This window comes from Bufo bufo, chromosome 6 (genome assembly GCF_905171765.1).
Source record: "Bufo bufo chromosome 6, aBufBuf1.1, whole genome shotgun sequence".
Classification (NCBI taxonomy): Eukaryota; Metazoa; Chordata; class Amphibia; order Anura; family Bufonidae; genus Bufo; species Bufo bufo.
In genome coordinates, this window is record NC_053394.1 from 44,342,019 (window position 1) to 44,359,899 (window position 17,881).

Genomic DNA, 17,881 nt, shown 5'->3' on the forward strand with positions numbered 1-17,881 from the left:
ATTAGTATTCGTCCCATAAGACACACACACTTTCAGAGGGAAAAAGTGCGTCTTATAGGGCAAAAAATATGGTAAATTGAAAAATAGCGTTTAAAGCTGAATATATGACACCACTTGTTCTCCATGTTTATGCCTATTACAGAGAAAGATAAAATATTAAGAAAAACATGTAAAAAGGCTTTCATCACAAGGTGACCTGCTCTCTTGAATCACTCGTATTTGCGCTTCGTTCTTTGAACATTTACATCTAATTGGCACATTTTCTTTTGTCATGTTCTTTTCTCTAATACAAATATTCCTCTTTTAATACTGTCATTTCTTTGTTTTCGTTGTCTTGTTTTGTACGCTCTCCTCTTGTACTGCTTTTATTGTCTTTTTATGATCTTTTTCGCTACTGTATATAAAGTTCCCTTCTGTTCTTTGACACTTTTTTTTTTTTTTTAACAGGTTTGTATTTTTTAACCCCCACAGAATTTAATGGGATTGCAAAAGTAATTTAAAATAAACCACATAGTTTCACATTAGTACTTTGATTACTGAAAAGATAGTTGCAGTCATGTCATTACCCTAAATGTTGCTTTGATGCACTAGTGCAGAAAAGCTGATTCAAGTGAATGTAGGGTGGGGGAGCAAAAGTGTCTCGAAGTCTAGAGATAAGTTTGCAAACTTTACACTGGAAGAGCTTATAAATGACTCCTGTATTAAAGGGCATCTGTCAGCAGTTTTGTACCTATTAAACTGGCTGACCTGTTACACGTGCGCTTGGCAGCTGAAGCCATCTGTGTTGGTTCCATGTTCATATGTGCCCGCATTGCTGAGAAAAATGTTTTAATATATGCAAATGAGCTTCTAGGAGCAACGGGGGCGTTACCATTACTCCTAGAGGCTCTGCTCTCTCTGCAACTGCCGCGCCCTCTGCACTTTGATTGACAGGGCCAGGCAGTGTAAATGTGATCACACCTGGCCCTATCAATCAAAGTGGAGAGGGAGCAAGACTCTAAGTGTAATGGTAACGCCCCCATTGCTCCCAGAAGCTCATTTGCATATAATAAAACATAATTTTTTTCAGCAATGCGGACACATATGAACATGGGACCAACACAGATGCCTTCAGCTGCCAAGCGCACATGTAACAGGTCAGCCAGTGTCATAGGTACAAAACTGCTGACAGATGCCCTTTAAGGATGTGTCTGATGACAGCGTTCAACTCTTGCCAGTAACATTAAGTACACTTGTGAATGCGGCTTTGAGATGTAATTCATTAGCTTCTTTAACATGCCCGTAAAACAGGTCCCAATCTGTGATACAGCATGGTGATCAATACTTGTTTAAGGACTTTCACACAGGCAGACAATTGCTTGATCGCGAGAATGGGAGTCCCATTCCGCAGATCTGATGGAGGGGCAGGTCGGGCATGCGCCCTGCTGCTCCATTCATTCTCTTTGGGGGTGCCGAAGAAGGTCGAGTATAGCGCTTGGCTATTTCTGGTGTTAAACTCGGCACAACCCCTTTAATTAACCATATAATGTATTGGAAAATAGGAACAGAAGTCTTTGCAGCTGCAAAATTGAGAAGAAAACTACACAATTTTGCCATTATTTTTTGGGATTTGGTTTTACGGTGTTGACTGTGCACTACAATGATTACAGCGATACTAAAATAAAATCGTTTTTATTATGCTTTACTACTGTTAAAAAAAATTCTGCCTACAGAGCTGTATTAGGGTTTGTTTTTTGGGCGCAACCTGTCGTTATCGTGGTTTCCATTACAGTTCACTCTGCAAGCTAAATGCTAGGGATGAGCGAATCGACTTCGGATGAAACATCCAAAGTCGATTCACATAAAACGTCGTGCCTTGGAACCGAACCCGAGTACGGGAAATTTAATTTTACAGTAGAAATTGATTTATGAAGTTATTACCCAAAGTCTCGCAAGACTTCGCGAAGTAATAACTTTGGCTCATAGGAGCCAATACATTCTAATACTGTACAGAGCGCTCTCTCCGTACAGTATTCTAACAAAGTTTTATGCGAATCGACTTCGGATGTTTCATCCGAAGTCGATTCGCTCTTCCCTACTAAACGTTTTAATATCTGGATGCGGCAATACCAATTATTTTTATTGCCTACTTATTTGAATATGTAAAATTGGGAAAGAGAGTGATTTCAATTCTTAATCCTTTTTTTAAAACTACATTTTTACCTTTTTGTTAGCCCCCCCTAGGGAATAAAACATGCAACTGCATATATCACACACTGAAATTATTGAGTACTACAATCTGTTACATCTGCTATGACAACAGATCAGAAGGAAGGGGTCAGAGGGAGCCCCCTCTCTTTAATTGCCCACATGCTACCATTGCTATTGACCGCGGCATCTGAGCAGTTAAGCGTCTGTGATCGGTGTTATCTCCGCTCACAGACACTGCCTGCAGGTGCCTGCTGTGTAACACAGGAGTCATCGGCTTGCTATGGGGCTGGCTCAGCTCCTGAACCGGTGCCATAACTAAACTCCCGACAGAGGATAGAATCCCATTAGATGACGGCACATTACACACTTCACTTTCTTACTTTTGAGTGCCCTTACCTCTTTTCTGCCCTGGACCTTCTAGCTTGGTGGAATATTTAATATTATTTTTTTTTTATTATTATTCTCACGACCTTTTATTTTATGTCTATTTATGTCTATCACAGTTCACATGTGTTTGTCCCAAGGTTCTCCAGGGCATGGCGCTCTTATGGGTTTCCCTTCAAAGGATCGTAGGGTTGCTTGCAAAGTTTAATAGAAGTCGGGGTCCTTCTCTTTCTGTGTTAAGACACCCTTTCTTGTGCACAATCTTGGTTTCCATTACAGCACCCACAGGCCCTGCTTCTAGCGGGACATGAGAAATATACCTGTCATTCAGGGCGACAGATGCTGTAATACCGTCTCTACGGGCTGTCAATTCCCAATAGAAGTATCAGTGCTGGGCCTGCAAAATGGAATATCCTCATAAACCCTAATTATCTCCAACCCATACAGCTTGATACTATAACCTGCGTATACCTATCCCCCCGTCCTGACCAGGGAGGTTCTCTGTTTTATGAGTTTGGCATTTTGCACGTATATATAAAACAATTTAAAATACATTACAGGTTAATATTTTTTTTAGATCGGGCTTATCCATGCTTATTTAAGTGGGGCCCTACGTGTGATGATTCGATTATGCATTATTTCTCTGCGCAGCGCAGCTATGACGACTTAATTTCGAAAAGCAGCCTTTTCGAATATGATTAACCCAGAGGGGTCATTTGGTAATATAATTAGTAAAGAACGATTCTGTATATCTGTGAAATCAATAGCAGAAGTAAAATGGTATAGCATATATTAGTTTATTATGTTCAAAGCTGTATACAGAGCCTGCTGACGAGATTAGCATTGGTTTGTTACTTGATGGATTCGGAGAGGGTGATTAGATTGAAATAATTATTGGTGGTTGTAGCTTGGAGTATATAAGCATGTTAATGTAGACAGAAGCAATAATACCTCCTGTCATAACAGCCAGGTGGAGATGCACGCGTATTGATCGTATTGGAAAAGGGCATTGTAAAGATAATTTTGGTTATTTCGAGTATATTTTATAATTACGCCCCGAGCCAGTGGGACTTTATATTAAAAAGAGACCCAAACAATTACTGGGTTACTATAGCAACCTAAATAGGAACACGTTTGGTGAACATTGTTACAAAAATATGGTTCGGGATCATTTTTAACACTTCATAGCCCCATAAATGTATTTGTTACTTTTTTTTAATGGTTTTTGTTCTTTTTATATACATCATAAAGCCTCATGCACACGAACCGTTGTATTATTCCGTGTCCGTTGTTCCGTTTTTCGTGATTTTCTGCGGACCCGTTGACTTTCAATGGGTACGTTGAAAACTCGGCTAATGCACCGTTTGTCATCCGCGTCCGTGATCCGTGGTTCCAGTCCGTCAAAAAAATATAACCTGTCCTATTTTTTTCACGGAAAACGGTTCGCGGACCCATTCAAGTCAATTGGACCGTGAAAAAACGCAGAGGCACACAAGATTGTCATCCGCGTCCGCGTCCGTTTTTTTCCTATCATTTGGATGGCAAACTTGATTTAGACTTTTTTTTACTTTCCTTTATGTCTGGTGGTCCTCCAAAAATAAAGGAAGACACACGGAAAAAAAAACGGATCACGGAACAACGGAACCCCATTTTGCGGAACGGAACACAACAACGGTCGTGTGCATGAGGTCTAAAGGTCCTAATGTAAGCAAAATCAGAATAAGGCCCCCAGGACCTTGATTGTCAAAAAGACTTGTATCTTGGTACACCTCCTATCTGGGCAACTGGACAATTCTTTGTGCCGCCACTTGCCCAAATCCCCACCCCAAGATTATGGACGGTGCTGAGGCTATCATCGGGAATCAAAGGGATGTATTTGGTGCTTGTGATCTAACAAAGTAAGGGCTCAATGACACGACCGCAAATAGTAGTCCGCAATGCACGGGCACCGGCTGTGTGCCCTTCTGGTGCAGATTGACTTTAATGGATTAGCGATCTGCAAAATACGGTGCGGAGGCACAGACCCAAAATCCCACGGAAGCGCGTCGGAGTGTTTCCGTGGGCTTCCGATCAGTGCCTCCGCACCCCAAAAGATAGGACATGTCCTATCTTCGGTCTTATCGTGCAGATCGCGGACCTATTCAAGTCAGCCATTTGCAGTCCGCAATACGAGCACCACAGCCATACAGTCATGTACATGACAATACCCAGTCCCCATAGCTCTGTGCGCTTTTATTGTCTCAAAAAAAAACGATTTGATACATATGCAAATTAACCTGAGATGTGTCCTGTCCCGGAGATGAGTCCAGCGTGAAGGAGCCCAGCACCGCCCCGCATCCTCCGAATCCCCTCCTTGCTCCCCGACGTCACAGAGCTAGAGCGCTGTAATCTCGCGATGCGCGAGCTAGCGCATGTGCAGTTTGTTCCCTGAGGCTGATGCCAGCACAGGGAAGAAACACTATGCCAACACTGCGCATGTGCTAGCTCGCGCATCGCGAGATTACGGCGCTCTAGCTCTGTGACGTCGGGGAGGAGATTCGGGGGATGCGGGTCGGTGCTGGGCTCCTTCACGCTGGACTCATCTCTGACAGGACTCATCTCAGATTAATTTACATATCTATCAAATCGTTTTTTTGACACAATAAAAGCACACAGAGCTATGGGGACTGGGTATTGCGGATGTGCTAGCGGCCATCTAGCAGCCCATGTCCTCAGCTCTATACACAAAATCCCGGTGACAGGTTCCCTTTAATCCCACAGAATAAAGTTATCATGGCACTTATACCGCATGGAGAAAGCATAAGGAACCTTTCACGCGAGCAAGTATTCTGCGCAGGTGCAATGCGTGATGCGAATGCATTGTGCCCGCACGGAATCCGGACCCATTCATTTCAATGGGCCTGTGTACATGTGTGTTAATTTACACGCATCACTTGTGCGTTGCGTGAAAATCGCAGCGTGTTCTATATTCAGCAATTTTCATGCAACGCTGGCCCCATAGAAGTGAATAGGGCTGCGTGAAAATCAAGCAAGTGCGGATGCGATGCGTTTTTCACGGATGGTTGCTAAGAGATGTTGTTTGTAAACATTCCATTTTTTATCAAGTGCGTGCAAAACGAATTAAATCACATTGCACCCGCGCGATAAAAACGGAACAACTGAACACGATCGCAGACAAAACTGAATGAACTTGCTTGCAAAATCGCGCATTTTTCACTAAAAGCATTCGCAACGCATCCGGACCTAATCCGCTCACGCTCGTCTGCAAGGGGCCTAAGGCTCCTTTCACATCACCGTTTCTCCTTTCCGTTCTCCATTGAGGAGCAGGAGAACGGAAAGGACGGATTCTGCAGATAACTGAGACCTAACTAAACGAAGCCTAAAGACCCCATAGACTATAATGAGGTCAGTTCGGTGTCCGCTCAGAATATGATTTTTGAGCGGAGACGAAAGTCCTGCATGTAGTCTTGTCGCCATTTGCGCCTAGACCCTCCGCTGCTGTGCGCGTCCCATGTTCTACTCAACAGCACAGGGGAGAAGGAGGCAGTCCCTCCCCCCTGTGCCGCTGCCACCAATGGGCTGATAGAAGCCAGGAGGAGGGGAGGGGCTGTGGCCAATGCGCCACCAATGAATATAGTTGATGCCTGAATACAAAAGCAGGCTGCGGGTGCCGGCCATGTACCATACCCGGCCTCTATGACTGCGCGCTGCGATCCGCCGCTATTAACCGGTCAGGTGCGGCATCTGAGGGGTTAATAGCGGCGGATCGCAGCGCGCAGTCATAGAGGCTGGGTGCCGGGTATGGGATATGGCCGTCACCCGCAGCCTGCGTTTGTATTCAGGCATCAACTATATTCATAGGTGGCGCAAAGCACCGCACCCCCCCCCCCCAAACCACAGTATTATAAAGTATAATCATTGGTGGAACAGTGCGCCCCCAAGTATTATAACTATTATATGCAGTGGCAGCTTCTGATTGGAGTCCCAGCAGTGTAATCACGGGGCTCCGATCGGTTACCATGGCAGCCAGGACGCTACAGAAGCCCTGGCTGCCATAGTTGGCTCCATGCTGTTGTGTGCACTATGCACAGGGCAGCAGGGACAGTGTGAGATCCTAATTACCCTGATAGAGATCTATAAGGGTGAATAGGACAAGGGTTCTAGTCCCTAAGGGGGCTAATAGTAAAAATAAAAAAAAATTGCAATTTGACATTTTTTTGTCACCTTGTCCCGACAAAAATTAGGATTGGACTGTTCTCTTATGATCCAGACGAACCGAGTATCGAGTATCGCAATACTTTTTTATGGTATCGAAAGAGTCAAAATTTTGGTATCGTGACAACCCTAGGTAAAACATGTTTTTTTTTTTATTATACCGTAATTAGATGTATTTTAAATTTGGCGACTAAAAATTTAAATTTGTCTCCTAACTTTTTCAGGTTAGGAGCCAATGGCTCCTTAATATATTTTTTTGTCTGGAGCCCTGTATGGGGTTATTCACACGGCAGTTTTTGTGATGGCCAGCGAATAACGGACATTAAAAAAATAGAATATGTTCTTTCCTTTTAGTTTTCACGGACAGACAGCCCCCATACAATTGGAGGGGAGCTCAGGATAGGTCATCAGTATCAGATGGGTGAAGGGTCTGACTCCCGGGAGCCCCACCTATCAGCTGTCAGAAGAGACCAGGAGCTCCGTGAGCACTGCGGCCTCTTCCTAGGCCAGGGATCAACAACCTCCAGCACTCCAGCTGTGGTGAAACTACAGCTCCCAGCATGCTCCATTAACTTCTATGAGAGTCCTGAGAACAACCAAGTGTGTGTGCTGGGAGTTGTAGTTTCCACATAGCTGGAGTGCTGCATACCCCCCAACTTTTTGGACGGTCAAAGAGGGACACTTATGGTTCATTGTGTGAAAGATCGATTTTTCCTGCATGTCTGTACACTTTAATAGTTTTCTCTTACGAAATGGCGCAAAAATAATCTGAATATAGACATTTCTAGTCCCAACTGCATCAAATAATGAAATATTATAGAAGACGGAGTCTAATATACAGATAGGAACCAGACAAACACTTTCTGAATCAATATTGAGAATGTATTAATACAAATCTATACCTCGAATCAAAAAGAGGGACGTTTAAGGAATAAAGAGGGACAGAGGGACTTGCGTCAAAAAGAGGGTCACTTGGGAGGTCTGGTGCTGGAGGTTGCTGATCGCTGCCCTAGGCCATATGACAGGGATGGCCAACCTGAGGCTCTCCAGCTGTTGCAAAACTACAACTCCCATCATGTCCGGACAGTCTACAGCAATCAGTCTACAGCAGGGCATGGCGGGAGCTGGAGAGCCACAGGTTGGCTATGCCTGCCATATGACATCACCATACATCGGTCACATGGCCTAGTTGCAGCTGAACCCGATTCAGGTCAATGAAGCAGAGTGCGATACCAAGCATTGCCGCTATACAATGTACAGCGCTGGGCTTGGCGAGCTGAGAGAAGGCCGCGACACTCACAGGAGCGCCGGTGCCTTCTCAAACAGCTGATCGGCGAGGGTCCGGGTGTCAGACCCCCACCAATCAGATACAGTTGACTTATCCTGAATTTATGTCATCAGTATAAAAATCCTGGAAAACCCTTTTAATGTCAGACTGCTGCAGATCCCACCTCTGGGACCCTTTCGAATTTCCAGAATGGTGGCCCCATAGTGAAGCAGAACACGCTGCGCGTGAGCACCATCTGAGCATGCTTGCTGCGCACGCTCGTGATGTTCTGGGCACCCTGCGCATGCTTGCTATGGTCTGAGCACCATGCTCAAACTCGCTATGGTCTGAGCACCCTGTGCAAACTCGCTATGGTCTGAGCACCCTGTGCAAACTCGCTATGGTCTGAGCACCCTGCACATGCTTGCTATGGTCTGAGCACCCTCCGCATGCTCGCTATGGTCTGACCACCCTGCGCACGCTCGCCATGGTCTGACCACCCTGCGCATGCTCGCTGTGGTCTGAGCACCCTGCACATGCTCACTATGGTCTGAGCACCCTACGCATGCTCGCTACGGTCTGAGCACCCTACGCATGCTCGCTACGGTCTGAGCACCCTGCACATGATCGCTATGGTCTGAGCACTCTGCACAAGCCCGCTATGGTCTGAGCACCCTGCGCACGCTCGCTATGGTCTGAGCACCCTACGCATGCTCGCTAGGATCTAAGCACCCTGCACATGCCCGCTATGGTCTGAGCACCCTGCGCAAGCTTGCTATGGTCTAAGCACCCTGCGCATGCTCGCTATGGTCTGAGCACCCTGCGCACCCTACGCATGCTCGCTATGGTCTGAGCACCCTACGCATGCTCGCTACAATCTGAGCACCCTGCGCACTCTCGCTTTGGTCTGAGCACCCTACGCATGCTCGCTATGGTCTGAGCACCCTACGCAAGCTCGCTACGATCTGAGCACCCTGCACATGCTCGCTATGGTCTGAGCACCCTGCGCAAGCTTGCTATGTTCTGAACACCCTGCGCATGCTCGCTACGATCTGAGCACCCTGCGCACTCTCGCTATGGTCTGAGCACCCTACGCAAGCTCGCTACGATCTGAGCACCCTGCACATGCTCGCTATGGTCTGAGCACCCTACGCATGCTCGCTATGGTCTGAGCACCCTACGCATGCTCGCTACGATCTGAGCACCCTGCGCACTCTCGCTATGGTCTGTGCACCCTACCCTACGCATGCTTGCTATGGTCTGAGAACCCTACGCAAGCTTGCTACGATCTGAGCACCCTGCACATGCTCGCTATGGTCTGAGCACCCTGCGCAAGCTCGCTATGGTCTGAGCACCCTGCGCAAGCTCGCTATGGGAGTTTCAAAAATAGTCAAGTGAGCAAGCTCAGCTATTTTTGGTGGTCCCACAGAGGTGAATGGAGAGAACATGCACAAGCACCACATACACTGCTATGCGACTGTCGGCTCTCAGCTATTTCTAGAACAACCATAGCGGTGAACGGAGAGGTGGCACCGCACACACAGCTGCTCTCTAGTTCCTTTATGGGGCTCGTTCTGAAGATAGGAGTGGGTACCATTGGTGGGACAGGCACCTATCTGACATGATGGCATCTCCTAGAGATATGTCAGCAATGTATGAGAGGACAGAACCAAGGTTTCCAGTGTTTTTCTTTTTTCTGGACAACTTACCCCATAAAATCATGGAGAGACAGCATTTTTTATGGACTAATTGGAAAGCGATAATGAATGATAAAGATTATAAGTGGGGGTTGGATCTAAGATCCGAAGCTGATTCGTTCCCAAACTTCGTTTTAATGCTGTACGGAAACCCGTCTATGTATAGCATTATAATGTCTGTGCTTCGGCGAGCTAAGTCTAAAGTCGGTGAATAACTTCGGGCAGCAGTTTTTTGTCCGGCCGCCTCTCGGCCTATTTGCCATGCTGTGGCCGGATCTACGCCGCTCCCCATTACAGCGAATGGGGCCGGGGCGGACTTCCGGCAGCACACGGGTGTACGCTGCAGTTACGGATCCGGCAGGCTGTTCCCCTGCTGGAACGAGTAAACGCCAGTGTGAAACGGGAACTCATTAGCATTTACAGTGAGCTCTACAGCAATCACCACCCAAGCAATCTACAGGGAGTGCAGAATTATTAGGCAAGTTGTATTTTTGAGGATTAATTTTATTATTGAACAACAACCATGTTCTCAATGAACCCAAAAAACTCATTAATATCAAAGCTGAATATTTTTGGAAGTAGTTTTTAGTTTGTTTTTAGTTTTAGCTATTTTAGGGGGATATCTGTGTGTGCAGGTGACTATTACTGTGCATAATTATTAGGCAACTTAACAAAAAACAAATATATACCCATTTCAATTATTTATTTTTACCAGTGAAACCAATATAACATCTCAACATTCACAAATATACATTTCTGACATTCAAAAACAAAACAAAAACAAATCAGTGACCAATATAGCCACCTTTCTTTGCAAGGACACTCAAAAGCCTGCCATCCATGGATTCTGTCAGTGTTTTGATCTGTTCACCATCAACATTGCGTGCAGCAGCAACCACAGCCTCCCAGACACTGTTCAGAGAGGTGTACTGTTTTCCCTCCTTGTAAATCTCACATTTGATAATGGACCACAGGTTCTCAATGGGGTTCAGATCAGGTGAACAAGGAGGCCATGTCATTAGATTTTCTTCTTTTATACCCTTTCTTGCCAGCCACGCTGTGGAGTACTTGGACGCGTGTGATGGAGCATTGTCCTGCATGAAAATCATGTTTTTCTTGAAGGATGCAGACTTCTTCCTGTACCACTGCTTGAAGAAGGTGTCTTCCAGAAACTGGCAGTAGGACTGGGAGTTGAGCTTGACTCCATCCTCAACCCGAAAAGGCCCCACAAGCTCATCTTTGATGATACCAGCCCAAACCAGTACTCCACCTCCACCTTGCTGGCGTCTGAGTCGGACTGGAGCTCTCTGCCCTTTACCAATCCAGCCACGGGCCCATCCATCTGGCCCATCAAGACTCACTCTCATTTCATCAGTCCATAAAACCTTAGAAAAATCAGTCTTGAGATATTTCTTGGCCCAGTCTTGACGTTTCAGCTTGTGTGCCTTGTTCAGTGGTGGTCGTCTTTCAGCCTTTCTTACCTTGGCCATGTCTCTGAGTATTGCACACCTTGTGCTTTTGGGCACTCCAGTGATGTTGCAGCTCTGAAATATGGCCAAACTGGTGGCAAGTGGCATCTTGGCAGCTGCACGCTTGACTTTTCTCAGTTCATGGGCAGTTATTTTGCGCCTTGGTTTCTCCACACGCTTCTTGCGACCCTGTTGACTATTTTGAATGAAACGCTTGATTGTTCGATGATCACGCTTCAGAAGCTTTGCAATTTTAAGAGTGCTGCATCCCTCTGCAAGATATCTCACTATTTTTTACTTTTCTGAGCCTGTCAAGTCCTTTTTTTGACCCATTTTGCCAAAGGAAAGGAAGTTGCCTAATAATTATGCACACCTAATATAGGGTGTTGATGTCATTAGACCACACCCCTTCTCATTACAGAGATGCACATCACCTAATATGCTTAATTGGTAGTAGGCTTTCGAGCCTATACAGCTTGGAGTAAGACAACATGCATAAAGAGGATGATGTGGTCAAAATACTCATTTGCCTAATAATTCTGCGCTCCCTGTAGTTAAGAAAAATCACAGAGACGTCTCATTTTTATTCACGAAAACAGGGAAAAAGAAGTTGCCTATTTTTACATACTGTCCAGGAATTTCTTTAATACAAATACAATCAGATTCCTATTTTTTTCCATTTTCAATTGCAGCAGTTGCCCATAGCAACCAGTTATGGCGCAGCATGAATAAAAAAAAAATATAAGTTGCTATGGGCAACTGCACTACTCTTGCTCTCTCTCAACTACAGCCTGCTCTCATTCTCGGCTGTTCTTGTAGTTGCAGACTAGAGGGACTTCTGGATGACTGGAAGTTCCCTCCACGTGCACTGTGGATATGATAACCCTTATGTAATCAGTGCCCGGAGGAGCAGGAAGTGCACGGTGATAGGCCTGCGCATGCGCCGCGCACTGCATTGTGGGGCTTGTAGTCTCAGGGCGGTGTGGCGCTGCTGTGGACCGCTTGTGGTAAGGCACGATTTGCTATGTGCAGAGCGGCGTCCTGTTAACCCCCTATCTCCTGCTGTGCTCTGTCACTTGTATGACGCTGCTGGGAGGGAAAAATGGCGGTAAAACAGTCCAGGCTCCTGACAGGGATGACGTCATGAGCTTGTGAACTCCTCCACGTGAGGAGGCGCTGACTCCCTGCACATGGCTGCAGTGGGCTGTACGGGCTATCTCTGTACATGAATAGTCTATCATGGCTGCGGCTGTGGTTATGACTAGGGCAGATGAGGGGACGCCCGCCATTCCTTTAGTCTGAAATAAAAAAAAATCCAGATTATCAGTCAGGCATGACCGTATTTGTGTAATGATAGTCAGTGGCGGCGCAGTGCGGCAGGCTACTATCGCAGAAAATCCGACACTTTTGGATATTTGGACGTAGGACGAAAACCGCACGCCACGTTGCCACCACAGATCACAATGCAAGCAGCCTGCGACTTTTGCGCGACTGCGAGTTGCAGTCAAGTTGCACAGATGTTTTTAGTCTTTTGTGCGACTTTTCTGAGACTCCATTCAGACGACCGTGTCTGTTTTGAGTTCTGCAAATCGCTGATCCGCAAAATACAAATGCGGTCCATGTGCATCCCACAATTTTCTCCGGTCCCGTTGAAAAAAATGCCCTATATCCTTGGGCATGACCCTATAATTTGCGCGTGCCGTCCGCATTTTTTGCAGCCGCGTAGAAATGATTGGGTTCACTAGGGTCGGTCCATTCACATTACTGTATTTTCGTTCCAAAAAATAAATAGACAGTGCACCGATGTCATCGGTATAACAAAAAGGGTTGTCCGCACCCCCGGCGATCAGCTGGTTGAAGAGAAGGCCGCGCGCTGTGCTCTGAATTGTTTACCCGCGCGCCGCCGAGCAGTGCGCTCACAAGAAGCCGCTCACATCTATGGGACGGCTCCTTCCTATTCAAGTGTATATTACAGAGCCGTCCCATAGACGCGAATGGCATCTTGTAATTCCACTGCTCACCGCGGCGCTGTAGACGGCGAGCGGGTAAAGGCTGTTTCACACTTGCGTTGTTAATTCCGGTATTGAGATCCATTTTGATTTTGCATATCAGGATGCATCCGGGTGTGGGAAATCAAAGCTGAAAAAAAGGATCCATCACTAAATACATTAAATGTCAATGGTTGATGGATCCTAAAAAAATAAATCCGTCACCACTGGTGATATGCCCTGGCATGTACCATGTGTTGGCATGTTTCTTATGGTGATGTACCCTGGCATGTGCCATGTATTGGCATGTTTCATATGGCAATATCCCCTGGCATGTACCATGTGTTGGCATGTTTCTTATGGTGATATGCCCTGGCATGTAGGGGTGGGCGATATGGCCTAAAATCTATATTGCGATATAATTTTAAGCGTGTGCGATATGCGATATATTCTATATTTCGGGGGTTAAACTTTTTTTTAAAACTTTTTATTTAATAACTATTAGCCTCCTTAGGGGCTAGAACCCTTGTCCTACTCACCCTGATAGATCTCTATTAGGGCTCTTTCACACTTGCGTTGTTCTGTTCCGGCATAGAGTTCCGTCGTCGGGGCTCTATGCCGGAAGAATCCTGATCAGGATTATCCTAATGCATTCTGAATGGAGAGAAATCCGTTCAGGATGCATCAGGATGTCTTCAGTTCCGGAACGGAACGTTTTTTGGCCGGAGAAAATACTGCAGCATGCTGCGTTTTTTGCTCCGGTCAAAAATCCTGAACACTTGCCGCAAGGCCTGATCCGGAATTAATGCCCATTGAAAGGCATTAATCCGGATCCGGCCTTAAGCTAAACGTCGTTTCGGCGCATTACCGGATCCGACGTTTAGCTTTTTCTGAATGGTTACCATGGCTCCCAGGACGCTAAAGTCCTGGCAGCCATGGTAAACTGTAGTGGGGAGCGGGGGAGCAGTATACTTACCGTCCGTGCGGCTACCGGGGCGCTTCAGAGTGACGTCAGGGCGCCCCACGCGCATGGATGACGTGATCGCATGGATCACGTCATCCATGCGCATGGGGCGCTCTGACGTCATTCTGGAGAGCCCCGGGAGCCGCACGGACTGTAAGTATACTGTTCCCCCACTCCCCACTACTATTACGGCAACCAGGACTTTAATAGCGTCCTGGCTGCCATAGTAACACTGAACGCATTTTAAAGACGGATCCGTCTTCAAATGCTTTCAGTTCACTTGCGGTGTTACGGATCCGGCGGGCACTTCCGGCAAATGGAGTACACGCCGGATCCGGACAACGCAAGTGTGAAAGAGCCCTAACATGGCCAACACGGATCTGTCTTCAAATGCTTTCAGTTCACTTGCGGTGTTACGGATCCGGCGGGCACTTCCGGCAAATGGAGTACACGACGGATCCGGACAACGCAAGTGTGAAAGAGGCCTTAGAGTGAATAGGATCTCACACTGTCCCTGCTGTCCTGTGCATAGTGCACACGGCAGCAGGGAGATTACCATGGCAGCCAGGGCTTCAGTAGCGTCCTGGCTGCCATGGTAACCGATCGGAGCGCCGCGATTACACTGCTGGGGCTCCGATCAGAAGCTGCCGCCCTGGGGCCACTGCCACCAATGATTTAATCGTGTGGAGGGGGGGGGGGGGCGCAATTAATATAATACTCAGAAGAGGGGGAGTAGAAGGGAGGGGCTGTGGCCACTGCGCCACCAATGGATATAGTTAATATGCCTGAATACAAACGTAGCCTGCATGTGTCGGCCATATCGTGATCTGCCGCAATTAACCCGTCAGGACCTGAGGGGTTAATTGCGGCAGATCACGGCGCGCAGTAATAGAGGCAAGGTATGGGATATGGCCGGCACATGCAGGCTACGTTTGTATTCAGGCATATTAACTATATTCATTGGTGGCGCAGTGGCCACAGTCCCTCCTCCTCCTAGTCTGTTCTCACTGGTGGTCAGCGCCAGCCGTACACAGTGGGGAGGGACTCCCTCCTTCTCCACTGTGCCGGCTCAGGAGAACATTGTGTGTGCCGAGAGCGGCGCATGCCATGTTCTACCGCGATATGGCGATATAAACGAAATCTCTATTGTTGGCCAAATTTATTTCGTTTATATTGCATATAGTCTATATCGCCCACCCCTACTGGCATGTACCATGTGTTGGCATGTTTCTCATGGTAATGTTCCCTGGCATGCGCCATGTATTGGCATGTTTCTTATGGCGATATTCCCTGGCATGTACCCTGTGTTGGCATGTTTCTTATGGCGATATGCCCTGGCGTGTACCCTGTGTTGGCATGTTTCTCATAGTGATGTACCTTGGCATGTGCCATGTGTTGGCATGTTTCTCATAGTGATGTACCCCGGCTTGTGCCATGTGTTGGCATGTTTCTTATGGCGATATGCCCTGGCGTGTACCCTGTGTTGGCATGTTTCTTATGGCGATATGCCCTGGCGTGTACCCTGTGTTGGCATGTTTCTCAAAGTGATGTTCCCTGGCATGTGCCACGTCTTGGCATGTTCCTCATAGTGATGTACCCTGGCATGTACCCTGTGTTGGCATGATTCTTAGGGCGATATGCCCTGGCATGTACCATGTGTTGGCATGTTTCTAATAGTGATGTACCCTGTCATGTGCCATGTGTTGGCATGTTTCTTATAGTGATCGCACACTACATCCAGCACTCTGCCCTCCATGCTGGATGAGACATTGGTTTATATTTTGGCCAAAGCATAGTAAGCCACTCACCGCGTCAAGGCTGTCTCATGAGTGGTCCCTAACTCTTGTTCCTACCTGTTCATGGGCCATGACAGCCACATAAAATCCAGGGAATGCAGGTCAGCAGGCAAGCCAAGTACACTTTGCTTGTAACCCCGTCCGGTGCCATTACAGCTTTCATCGGATCCAGGGATGCAAGTACCAACATGCATGCTGAACCTACCATATACTTCTCCTGGAGCCAGATGGCTAATGGTAGGTTCTATACAAGCAGACTCAGTTTTATACTGACTTTAAAACCAGCCTCAAGGACAGATTAACTGGTCAGGTGTGCAATGACTCCAAGGAGATCGCCACGCCTCCAATATATACTACAAAGAAAAAAATAAGGGGTTGGGTCAGCACAACCTGCTGCAGGTGCACATCACTATGGCGAAATACATATACAAACGGAAAATGCAAATGTGATCGCACACTACATCCAGCACTCTGCCCTCCATGCTGGATGAGACATTGGTTTATATTTTGGCCAAAGCATAGTAAGCCACTCACCGCGTCAAGGCTGTCTCATGAGTGGTCCCTAACTCTTGTTCCTACCTGTTCATGGGCCATGACAGCCACATAAAATCCAGGGAATGCAGGTCATGCATGCAAGCCAAGTACACTTTGCTTGTAACCCCGTCCGGTGCCATTACAGCTTTCATCGGATCCAGGGATGCAAGTACCAACATGCATGCTGAACCTACCATTAGCCATCTGGCTCCAGGAGAAGTATATGGTAGGTTCAGCATGCATGTTGGTACTTGCATCCCTGGATCCGATGAAAGCTGTAATGGCACCGGACGGGGTTACAAGCAAAGTGTACTTGGCTTGCATGCTGACCTGCATTCCCTGGATTTTATGTGGCTGTCATGGCCCATGAACAGGTAGGAACAAGAGTTAGGGACCACTCATGAGACAGCCTTGACGCGGTGAGTGGCTTACTATGCTTTGGCCAAAATATAAACCAATGTCTCATCCAGCATGGAGGGCAGAGTGCTGGATGTAGTGTGCGATCACATTTGCATTTTCCGTTTGTATATGTATTTCGCCATAGTGATGTGCACCTGCAGCAGGTTGTGCTGACCCAACCCCTTATGTTTCTTATAGTGATGTACCCTGTCATGTGCCATGTGTTGGCATGTTTCTTATGGTGATATTCCCTGGCATGTACCATGTGTTGGCATGTTTCTCATAGTGATGTACCCTGGCATGTGCCATGTGTTGGCATGTTTCTCATAGTGATGTACCCTGGCATGTGCCATGTGTTGGCATGTTTCTCATAGTGATGTATCCTGGCATGTACCATGTGTTGGCATGTTTCTCATGGTTAAGTACCATGTGTTGGCATGTTTCTCATGGTGATGTACCCTGGCATGTACCATGTGTTGGCATGTGGTTTGTGGTGATGTACCCTGGCATGTACCATGTGTTGAGATGTTTCTCATAGTGATGTACCCTGGCATGTACCCTTTGTTGGCATGTTTCTCATGGTGATGTACCCTGGCATGTACCATGTGTTGAGATGTTTCTCATAGTGATATTCCCTGGCATGTACCATGTGTTGGCATGTTTCTCATAGTGATGTACCCTGGCATGTACCATGTCTTGGCATGTTCCTCATAGTGATGTACCCTGTGTTGGCATGTTTCTCATAGTGATGTACCCTGGCATGTACCATGTGTTGGCATGTTTCTTATGGTGATATGCCCTGGCATGTACCATGTGTTGGCATGTTCCTCATAGTGATGTACCCTGGCATGTACCCTGTGTTGGCATGTTTCTCATAGTGACGTACCCTGGCATGTACCCTGTGTTGGTATGTTTCTCATAGTGATGTACCCTGGCATGTACCATGTGTTGGCATGTTTCTTATGGTGAAATGCCCTG

General features: G+C 46.9%; 1 protein-coding gene across 2 annotated transcripts in view; it reads left to right on the top strand.

Moving 5' to 3' along the window:
- Nucleotides 1–12,122: 12,122 nt before the first annotated feature.
- MGMT (O-6-methylguanine-DNA methyltransferase) overlaps nucleotides 12,123–17,881 on the top strand; it is a 472,493-nt gene continuing 466,734 nt past the window's right edge. Inside the window, exon 1 of one of the 2 annotated variants that reach the window (XM_040435606.1) lies at nucleotides 12,123–12,229. The gene's annotated coding sequence lies outside the window, so the exon portion shown is untranslated. The remainder of the gene's footprint in view (nucleotides 12,230–17,881) is intronic. The other variant, XM_040435608.1, reaches the window with a different exon arrangement.